This window comes from Salvelinus sp. IW2-2015, linkage group LG35 (assembly GCF_002910315.2).
Source record: "Salvelinus sp. IW2-2015 linkage group LG35, ASM291031v2, whole genome shotgun sequence".
In the NCBI taxonomy this organism is placed as follows: Eukaryota; Metazoa; Chordata; class Actinopteri; order Salmoniformes; family Salmonidae; genus Salvelinus; species Salvelinus sp. IW2-2015.
Window position 1 is genome coordinate 1221219 of NC_036874.1, and position 12007 is coordinate 1233225.

The following is a 12007-nucleotide window of genomic DNA, read 5'->3' on the forward strand; positions in this document are numbered from 1 at the left end:
TAGTCTATGATTGGTACATATATTTCTTGACTTTTAAAGAAATGCTATAACCATTGATTCTTGAAGAGTATAATGTATAAATGCCRCAGGAGCTCAGGTAATCTGTCGTACCCCATCAGACACTCAAATTGGACAGTTATATCTCCATCTCTTTATTCAAAGACTCAGTCATGGACATTCTTTCTGACAGTTGTGGCTGCTTCCCGTGATGTATTCTACCTTCTTGCACTTTGTGCTGTTGTCTGTGCCCAATGTTTGTACCATGTTTTGTGCTGCTACCATGTTGGGCTGCTGCCATGTTGTGTTGCTACCTTGTTGTTGTCATGTTGTGTTGTCATGCGTAGCTGCCATGTTGTCTAAGGTTTCTCTTTATGTAGTCTTGTGGTGTCTCTCTTGTCGTCATGTGTGTTGTGTCCTATATTTTTATAGATTTTTTTTATAGATTTATCCCAGCCCCAGTCCCCGCAGGAGGCCTTTTGCCTTCTGGTAGGCTGTCATTGTAAATAAGAATTTGTTCTTAACTGACTTGCCTAGTTAAATACATGTTAAATAAATACAAATATTAGAAAAGAACTCAACATATAAGTACATTTTACTCCATTGTTTGTAAACAATGTAACTGTAAACAAACACTATAACTTCGAAACACGGGTCATGATTCAGTCATATGCGCATTGTTGACAAGCGCATTGCTCTGTCGATAATTCTGCTTTTTAAAGACTCCCTATAGCCCTCAACTCTAGAACAGAAAACCATCAGGTTCCGGACATTGTAGGGTAAGAGTTGAATACCCCTGCTCTATAGCAATCCTTAAGACAACATGTATTTTTTATTTGGTTGAGCTATCCCTTTAACAATTTAAACTGTTAGGAGGAATTCTCAATATGAACATCTTTAATATATTTCATATATCACATTTTCTATTTGAGTGCAAACATTAGTTACCTATTCTATGGGGGTTATGGTTGCGTACAGTTCAGAGAGAACTGATGTGCTACAACTGTAACCTGTGTGAGATGGCTAGCTAGTTAGCGGGACGCGCTAGTAGCGTTTCAATCGGTGAAGTCACTCGCTCTGAGAACTTGAAGTAGTTGTTTCCCTTACTCTACAAGGGCTGTGGCTTTTGTGGAGCAATAGGTAGCAATGTTTCGTGGGAGGCAGTTGCCGATGTGTTCAGAAGGTCCCTGGTTCAAGTCCAGGGTGGGGCGAGGAGAGGGACGGAAGAAAAATTGTTACGTTGGTGCCATGAGGTAACTTGCACAATAACTGAATGTAGCTGGCGATGATGTACTGGTAGGATCACTAGGATGCTGTGGGTTGAGTAGCTAGCTGTACTGACTAGCTTTGCTAGCCAGCAGGTTGTTTGTATGTCCCTCAAGGATGATGACAAATCCGGTAAACCACAACATTAAACAAGTACAGTGAGTGAAATGGAGTTGGCTATACTCATACTGTCCCGGCCTATTAAACAAAAGCAAATTGAACAATAAACTTCGGTGTTGCAACACTCTAGCGAACTCCGTCATTGTTCTCCAAGATCACCTCCATCCAATACGCACGTACCCGCCCAATCTACTTCACGCCACACCGTACATGGATGCGGACAGTTCTGTACGGGGACGCGGGAAGTTCAAGAATCTTTACAGGAGGCTACATTCACCCCTCACTAGGAAAACTTGACGTCCCGACAACTTATACATAAAACATAAGATTAGGTATCACAATGAATTCGAAACATAACACAGTTTACAATACACCTTGAGCTTAACACTATGCAACAGTAGAGCACAGGCATATAAAAACACACCCTCAAACCAAAAAATTCTCAGAAGTATATGTGTGTGGTGCAAGAAAACACTCTGTAATGAGGTGAAGTGATGGTATGGCGATGTACGTGACTTCTTCACCCAGCCAGCTGAAAGACTTCCTGGATGAGTCTTCTTTCAAAGTTTCTGCCCTGATGCCCTGATCAGAGTTTATGCGGGAAGGCAGGCCACAATGGACAAAGAACTTCTCCCAAAGCACCCTGGCCACAGTGCTGGCTTCCTGGTCTTAAGTGGTGTAAACTTGGGCGTAGCGAGTGAAGTGATCTGTCACTACGAGGATGTTACTGATGCTCTTTGTGTCATTCTCCAGAGAGAGGAAGGTCTATACACACAAACTCTAGGGGGGCTACAGTGGTGATGTTCACTAAAGCTGCTGATTTAGTGTCTTCAGCTGCACGCACCTTGCACATGACCTGCAGTGAAACTGAATATCTCTGAACATGAAGCGCCAGTAGAACCCAGCACTGGCTAGATCATGTCCACTCATAACCTAAATGTCCCATATCATTGTAGAGAGACTTCATGACCACGGCTCTGAATTATTTGGGGAGAACCAGCTGCTTTCTTTTGACCTGACTGGGGACTCTATGYAGTCTGTAGAGCACACCTTGTTCCATAGAGAGACACTCCTATTCTTGTTTTTGATACAGCYCTTCTCCCAGGCCAATTAAGCTGGCGTTAATGTGGAGCAGGTAAGGCTTGCTTGGGTCTGCAACGACCAACACAGGAGAGGATGTGAGGTGGTTCAGGATGTTAATGAAGGCCTCTTCACATTCTGGGGTCCAATGATTTCCAAATGGCTCACAGTCCTTGAAGTAAGTAACTCCAGGAAGGGGGTTTGACTGGTCGACTCTGTTTCCCTTTGGAGCATAGTTTTTTTGTCAGCTCATGAAGTGGATGCACGATGGAGGAGTAACTTTTGACGAACCCTCTGTAATTTCCACAGAACCCCAGGAAAGACTGAAGGGTCTTGAGGTTGGTTTGGACAAGGTTTGGCATCTGGCAGAACTGGTACTTCTCCACCAAGAGCTTCAACCCACAGGCCTCCAGCTGGTCCAACACCTTCATAAGCCTCTCTTTGTGCTCCTCAAGGGTCTTCCCAAAGACTATCAAGTCCTTGAGGTACACAAGCACCTCCAGGAGATTCATGTCACTCGCTGCTTTCTCCATAAAGCGCTGGAATGTTGGTGGGGCTCCAGTGACTCCTTGTGGCATCCTCTCAAACGGATAAAAGTTGAGGGGAGAGATGAATGCTGTTTTTTCTTTGTCCGCCTCGTTCATGTGGATTTGATAGTAGCCACTTCGGAGGTCCAGCACTGAAAACCACTTGCTTCCAGTCAAGCAGTCCAACACATTGTGTATTCTGGGGACAGTATACTGGTTGGTGATGGTCCGTCTGTTCAGGGTGCGATAGTCAATGCATAACCTGATTTGGTCACTTTTCTTCCAAACAACGACTATGCACAGGGTCTCTGAGAGTCAGAGATGATTCCAGCCTCCAGCAGATCTCCCAGGTGTTTTCGGACATCCTCTACATCTGCAGGAGCAATTCTGTGAGACTTCTCTCTGAATGGGCGATCATCCTTATTTGATACGCCACTCCTTTATCACACCCTACATCCCACTCATTCAGTGAAAATGCTTGGGCTCTCTCACTCAGTGGTCTTCTCAGGTGCTCTCTACAGTCAAATGGCATAGGAGAGTCACCGATGTCGAACAGGTCAGGATTGAACAGAGTGCAGTTCCCCCATTTTCAGCCGAGGTTACAGAGTTACAGGCTGCATGCCTTCATTTTTTATTTTCTGGGTGATGCACCTGCTTCCCTGGYAAGTGTTAGGTTCTAAATTAAATTCACGGACGATTAGTAAAGCTCAAACCAGGTTTATTCACCCATTGGGTCATACAGCTGCACAGACAAATACATGTTTCCACCATTGGTAGTATATATACARCGAATTGGGTATTGTGTCCTCCTTCCATCTAAACATTTCATCTTTATTGCTAGGCAGGAAGTTAAGTGATGCGGGCCATAAACTGTTCCTTCTCCCTTAATGTGACCTGACCTGACCTCGGCCCCTCATTCCTCACTAAACTACATCTCTCCACCCGTATCAGTGCCTGCAAACATGTGATTGCCTTCCATTTACTCAATACATTCCGAGCTCAATATTTCAATAGGATACCTGATAATTAACAATATTTAAAGTTTAGAGTCAGAACTCATCAGAAGGCATGGTATGGATACCACTGGTCACAATTACTTCACTAGCCATTGCACTCTTCTCAAAATGCTCGACCAAGACAGTGTGAGTCTTGTTGCCTTGGTGAATTCCTTACAGACTTCAATCTCTGCTTCAGCCAGGGGGGAAAAGTCAAGGGCTTCCCAGAGGTATGTTTAAGGAACCCTATAGGACCCTCCTCTCTCAGAGTGTGCTCTCTTTCCCTCTGGTGGTAGGTCATTAGGCAGTTGGAGTTCTGATGGCGTACACCCTCTTGCGTCGCACGGTCCAGCATCTCTCACAGCTTCCCTAGCACAGAGAACATGTTGGAGTTTGTTCCCAAGACCATGGAATAGTCATCATGTGTTGGGGGCTCTGGGCACACTAAGGCAAGTGTGTTTAAAGGCTTCTGGACACCCACCACTTCAGCTGGAAARTTGATGGTGACTTCAATGTAGCCGTCGGAGGGGTAGCTGTTTTCACTCAACCTACAGAGAGGTAAAACCTTGATAGGCTGGAGAGGCAAGTGACTAAGATGGCTCTGGTAGAATGAGCGGTGGATGATGGTCACTTGGGAGCCGTAGTCTAGGATGGCTTTACATGGCTCTCCATTCACTCTCACATTCAGGCTGGTCTCTGGGCGTGCACATAAAGGTAGGATTAGGGTTGAGGCTAAGGTTATGGGTTAGGGTTGAGCCGGGGTGTAGACTTGAATCTACTGTCAAGGTACAACTGTTTGTTTAAATCATGTATTAATACCTAATATAATACATTACACTACCCAAGTGTGTGCTTACTTTGATTGTTTTACTGCATATTAACTGCATACAGTATAATGWTTTTTTTTTTTTTACCAGAGCCTTGTATGACTTTCCCTCCAAAAAACTTCTACCCAGTTACTTGTTTACAAAGCTAAAATAGGCCTTGTGAGATGCAAAGTTGTGTTTGTCAACTTCTCCAAGAGAATACCAGCGTGTGAAACATACAGCTGTGTTGCAGCCATGTTGAGGTCAACATACAGTCTGAACATGCAGAGAATAGATGATATCTCAAACTGGCAGTTGTTGTAATGTACATGTATCACTGTGTCCTGTAAGAAATTCAATCAAATTCAGACGGCAAGAACCTGCACTTAAAAAGTACTTGGACTAATGACAACATTATTTAGCTTTCTGCTGCTTTTAGGTCAACTTCATACCACACCATGATGGAAACTGCTGTGTCATAATGCTGACCTTGGCAGTGCACATTTTATCTCTGATTGGCTTTCTCTTGACCAATCAAACATCGCGCACAGACGATTCTGCATAATACCAGGGGTGCAGTTTAACCCCTTTCATCTACAGGATCATACCGCAAACCATGATTTCTTGGTCTTCGTTCTGTCATTGGAGGCCGCTTGTGAGTATAGTAATGATCATAGAAAAAGAACAGGACTGTGTAATGACACTAACATCACACATTTGTTTCTTTGACGTTATTAAGGAACTATGTTTGCTTTTCCATCTCAAAAGTGAGGAATATAGCTAAGAATGTGCCTGCTCTCTGTTTACAGTCGCCACGGAGGACGACAAGATCGTCGGAGGGTATGAGTGCAAGGCCACTCCCAGCCCCACCAGGTGTCTCTGAACTCTGCGGGTACCACTTCTGTGGTGGCTCGCTGGTCAATGAGAACTGGGTTGTGTCTGCTGCTCACTGCTACCAGTCGTAAGTAGCCTACCATTTGAACTACTAGCATCATGTTGAGTCAATAACACCTTGCAACAATTGTTAAAATTACTTAGCAAAACTAAAGGACACAGGTGAACATCCACATTCACATGAACTGTGAAAGTAAGAAACTTAAAAATGGAACTCTCTCTCTCTTTAGTCGTGTGGTGCGTCTGGGCGAGCACAACATCAGGTGACTGGAGGTAACGAGCAGTTCATCTCTCTTCCCGCGTGATCCATCACCCCAACTACAGCTCCTACCGACCTCGACAATGACATCATGCTGATCAAGCTGAGAAACCCCGCCACCTCAAACCCTACAGTGCAGCCTGTTGCTCTGCCACCAGCTGTGCCCCGCTGGCACCATGTGTACCGTCTCTGATGGGGCAACACCATGAGTTCTAGTGAGTACAGCACCTGGGTCAAAGGTTACATGTGCCAGTTGGTCATCTTCATGGTGACTGAAAAGGCATAGAAAATATACAATTAGGAACACAATGTCATTATATCTAACCAGCACTCTCTTCCTTCTTCTCCCTCCATCCCTCCATTCCTCTCTCTCTATCTCTCTCTCTCCCACTCCTTACAGCTGCTGACAGCAACAGCCTGGACATCCCTATCCTATCCTAGTGACTGTACAACTCCTACCCTGGCATGATCACAGATGCCATGTTCTGCGCTGGATACTTGGAGGGAGGCAAGGACTCTTGCCAGGTACTTACCACACTGACCTCAGTTCAGTGGTACCACAAATATGACTTTAAATAGACTTGTTCTATTGATTAGAAATGTATAATGAAATAACCAATTCATATCACTTACCTCCTTTCTCTCTCTCTCTCTCAGGGTGACTCCGGTGGCCCAGTGGTGTGCAACAGTGAGCTCCAGGGTGTTGTGTCCTGGGGTTACGGCTGTGCCGAGCCTGGCAACCCCAGTGTCTACGCCAAGGTAAGACAGAAAAATAAATGTCCTGTTGTGTTTGAGGAAAACATCAAGATATATACATCCCTTGGTTTCCTGAAGGAAAAAGGCATTGAGTCTATAAAACATAGATTGATGGTTCTTATGTTGCCTATCATTGAGTGTGTCCACTAATGTCTCCCATTTTCTTCTCTTCCTCCAGCTGGGCTTTTTCAACGACTGGCTGACCAGCACCATGGCCACATACTAAGTCTGATCCTATCCTTGTTCCTTCTATATGGTCCCACAACTCTACAACAACCTGTTCCGTTCAACATCCACATTTTAACCTGGAGATTAAGTACTAATGACAAAGATACATTTTTTTTTAACACAATTTCAGTTTACTGAATCTTTTTTCAAAGGTTATATAAAAAAAAAATTGTTATATTTCAGTCTTCTGTGATGTACAGTGCCTTGCAAAAGTATTCAGATCAGGGTTGAGTTAAAAACAAATATCCGAAACTTTGAACATCCCACGGAGCACCATTAAATTAATTATAAAAAAATGGAACGAATACGACACCACAACAAACCTGTTATATCTGTTATACTTACCGCACCCCTGTATTGAACAAAAAACTGTGGTTAGGGTTGAGTCATGATATGGACATGATGTTATTGTTAAGGGTTGACTCATGATATGGACATGATGCTAGGTTTAGGTTTGAGGGTTAGGGTTAGGTTGAGGGTTAAGGTTTGGGTTTGGGTTGATTAGGGATTTGGAAGAGAAGCTAGGGTTAGGGTTGAGGATTATGGGTAAGGTTAGGGTTGAGCCTGGGTGTAGACTTTAATCTACTGTCAAAGTACAACTGTTTATTTGAATCTTGTGTTAATACCTAATATAATAAATTACACTACGCAAGTGTGTGCTTACTTTGATTGTTTTACTGCATATTAACTGCATACAGTATAATGATTTTTGGAGGAACTTATGATTATACAACTTATGTAATGAACTCATGGCCATATAAGGTATACAGAACCTATTTTTACGACATCCTTGAATAACTTTCCAACAAAATCCCTTAAACCCAGTTTACTTGTTTACAAAGCTAAAATTGGCCTGTGAGCAGCAAAGCTCTGTTTGTCAACTTCTCCAAGAGAATACCAGCGTGTGAAACATACAGCTGTGTTGCAGCCATGTTGAGGTCAACATACAGTCTGAACATGGCAGAGAATAGTGGTCATCTCAAACTGGCAGTTTGTAGTGTATTGTACATGTATCACTGTGTCCTGTAAGAAATTCAATCAACCAGATGGTAAGAACTGCACTTAAAAAAGTACTGGGACTAATGACAACATATATTTAGCTTTTTGCTGCTTTTAGGGTCAACTTCATACCACACCATGATGGGAAACTGCTTTGTCATAATGCTGACCTTGGCAGCGCACTTTAGACTCTGATTGGATTTCACTTGACCAATCAAACAGTTCCATTAAACGGGGGCGGCACACCCAATTCTGCTATTAAACTAGGGGTGCAGATTAACCCCTTTCATCGACAGATCATACAGCAACCGATGATTCTTCTGGTCTTCGTTCTGGCTATTGGAGCCGCTTGTGAGTATAGAATGATCATAGACAAAAGGACAGGACTGTGTAATGACACTAACATCGATCACATGTTGTTTTCTTTGACGTTATTAAGAAAATATGTTCTTGTTGTTTTATCACAGTTCTTTGCTTTTCCATCTCAAAAGGTGAGGTAATATAGCTAAGAATGTGGCCGCTCTTCTGTTTACAGTCGCCACGGAGGACGACAGAGTCGTCGGAGGGTATGAGTGCAAGGCCTACTCCAGCCCCACCAGGTGTCTCTGAACTCTGGGTACACTTCTGTGGTGGCTCGCTGTCAATGAGAACTGGGTTGTGTCTGCTGCTCACTGCCTACAAAGTCGTAAGTAGCCTACCATTTGAACTACTAGCATCATGTTGAGTCAATAACAACTAGCAACAATTTGATAAGCTTAACTTTTGCAAAACTAAAGGAGACAAGGAACTCCACATTCCCATGAACTCCTCTTCTCTTTTCAACCGTGTGGAGGTGCGTCTGGGCGAGCACAACATCCAGGTACTGAGGGTAACGAGCAGTTCATCTCTTCTTCCCACGTCATCCCTCACCCCAACTACAGCTCCTACAACATCACAATGACCATTATGCTGATCAAGCTGAGCAAACCCGCCACCCTCAACACCTACGTGCAGCCTGTTGCTCTGCCACCAGCTGTGCCCCGCTGGCACCATGTGACCGTCTCTGGATGGGGCAACACATGAAGCTTCCAGTGAGTACAGCACCTGGGTCAAAGGTTACATGTGCCGGTTGATCATTTTCATGGTGACTGTTTACAGGCATAGAAAATGTAGARCTACTATTAAAAACACTATGTCATTATATCTAACTACAACTCTCCTCCTTTTACACCTTCTTCTACCTTCCTCCCTCCACCCCTCTCTCTCTCTCTCTCTCTCTCTCCTTTTCCTTACAGCTGCTGACAGCAACAAGCTGCAGTGCCTGAACATCCCCATCCTGTCCTACAGCGACTGTAACAACTCCTACCCTGGCATGATCACCAACGCCATGTTCTGTGCTGGATACTTGGAGGGAGGCAAGGACTCTTGCCAGGTACTTACCACTCTGACCTCAATTCAGTGGTACCAATGATGACTTTAAATTTACTTTTCAATTGATTAGAAATTGATAACGAAATAACCAATTCATATCACTTGTCTCTCGCTCTCGCTCTCGCTCTCTCTCAGGGTGACTCTGGTGGCCCAGTGGTGTGCAACGGTGAGCTCCACGGTGTTGTGTCCTGGGGTTACGGCTGTGCCGAGCCCGGTAACCCCGGTGTCTACGCCAAGGTAAGACAGGAAAATAGTTTTCCTGTTGTGTTTGAGGAAAACGTCAACATTCATATGTCACTGTGACATCACTTTGGTTTCCTGAAGGAAAAAGGCATTGAGTCTATAAAACATAGATTGATGGTTTTCATGTTGCCTCCCATTGAGCGTGTCCACTAATGTCTCTCTTCTTCTTCTCTTCCTCCAGGTTTGCATCTTCAACGACTGGCTGACCAGCACCATGGCCACCTACTAAATCTGATCCTAGCTTTGGTCGTCCAGTACYTTCGCACAACTCTACAACATCCCGTTCCACATCAACATCCACCTTTTGTACAGGAGATTATACATTATTTATGTTTACGATAAATAAAGCATTTAACACTGAATACTTTTTTGCTGTTATGTTTGTACTCTCACTGTCCTTAGAAATCTTTGTAAAGGTCTTTCTATCTTCTTATGTCAAGTGGTATTACTAGTAAACACCAGAGAAACTAGTAACTACTAAAAGATGCAGGGGGTAAATTCATTGTGTCACCTTAACACATTTTTTTTTATTAATACAACAAGAAAAAACAAGGAACATTACTCATTTAGAGTATTCTGTCTGTGAGAGTTGTGTTGCTACTGAAATACTATGTAGTGCAACATGAACATTGTTGGATCTTACATAATGTTTTTACTCTGAACAAAAATGTAAACGAAACATGGAACAATTTCAAAGATTTTACTGAGTTACAGTCCATAAGGAAATTAGTCAATTGAAATAAATTATTTACGCCCTAATCTATGGATTTCACACGACTGGGAATACACATATGCGTCTGTTGGTCACACATACCTTAATAAAAAAAGGTAGAGGCGTGGATCAGAAAACCAGTCAATATCTGGTGTGACCACTACTGTATTTGTCTCATGCAGCGTGACACATCTCCTTCACATGTAGTTCTCTCTCTCTCTCTCTCTCTTCCTCCCTCTCTCCCTTCATCCTAGCTTTGGTCCTTCAATACGGTCCCACAACTCTACAACATCCTGTGCAGTTCAACATCCATCTTTTATACTGGAGATTAAATACTAATGACAAATAAAACATTTAACATAATTTCAGTTTACTGAGCCATTTTCCCAAGGTTATATATTACATATATATATATACTTATGAATGTTCCTCATACATGTGTAGCGGGTTTCTTATGTACCACAGGACAACCAAGAAATGAAGAGCGACACCCCGGCTGTCTTTTAGGCTTTTATGTTGATCTTTCTCTCTCAGTGTTTTCTCGGACTCAGGAGAGCGGGAGCTACGGGTAGTACCATGGTGTTAGTAGGTGACACAAGCACCCGGATGAAATAAAATAAATGTATTGAAATAAAACCCGAAGACGTTAACATCATTCAGCTACTGTAGCTGCCTACCTAACATCAACAGGCAGCACCAGTAGCGCAACAATTAAAAATAGACACCAAAAGTAAAGTTCCTGGCGATCATAGCGATCTGACTCCCCTCTGTCTGAACTTGGAATATTTTTGTTTGCGGGCTTTGGCCACTGACCCTCAACCTGGTTGTTCTGTTCTGCGTTGTGTACTATTCTAATAATTTGAAGTTTGATGGAATAACCATTTTAACTCTACTACACATGCATGCAGCATAGAGTACATGGTCAAGTATGTAGTGAAATATTTGGTTCTGTATAGCATTGCAAGTGGAATGTATTTTTTATTTTATTTTACCTTTATTTAACCAGGTAGGCTAGTTGAGAACAAGTTCTCATTTACAACTGCGACCTGGCCAAGATAAAGCGTAGCAGTTCGACATATACAACAACACAGAGTTACACATGGAATAAACAAAACACACAGTCAGTAATACAGTAGAAAAAAAGAAAACAAAAAGTCTATATACAGTGAGTCCAAATGAGGTAAGATAAGGGAGTTAAGGCAATAAATAGGCCATGGTGGCGAAGTAATTACAWTATAGCAATTAAACACTGGAATGGTAGATGTGCAGAAGATGAATGTGCAAGTAGAGATACTGGAGTGCAAATGAGCAAGATAAATAAATAAATACAGTATGGGGATGAGATAGTTGGATGGGCTGTTTACAGATTGGCTATTGTAAGAAATTGTAATAGATACTGACAACTTGTTTTAACAACTTCTCAACACAAGCTATACTTGGCACAACATGCACCCATCCCCCACTATACCCCACACTTCGTACCCCTATAATAACCACAGACCCACACACACTCCCCTCCCCCATGAACAGGCCCCTGTTAAAACAAACGCACATGCATTCTGTTCGAGGATGAGACTCTAAGACAAAGAACTGTGTTAAGAGCCAATGGAACGTCGACATCAGGCCCGGACAGGACTACCCACGACCCAGATCGACCAATCGGAAGGCCAGACTACAAGATCAACCTACTTTACTTGTTGCATATATAATCAGCA

General features: G+C 43.0%; 1 pseudogene; it reads left to right on the top strand.

The window, feature by feature from the left end:
* Window positions 1-3285: 3285 nt before the first annotated feature.
* Window positions 3286-7580, top strand: LOC111958753 (trypsin-2-like; annotated as a pseudogene).
* Window positions 7581-12007: the final 4427 nt, after the last annotated feature.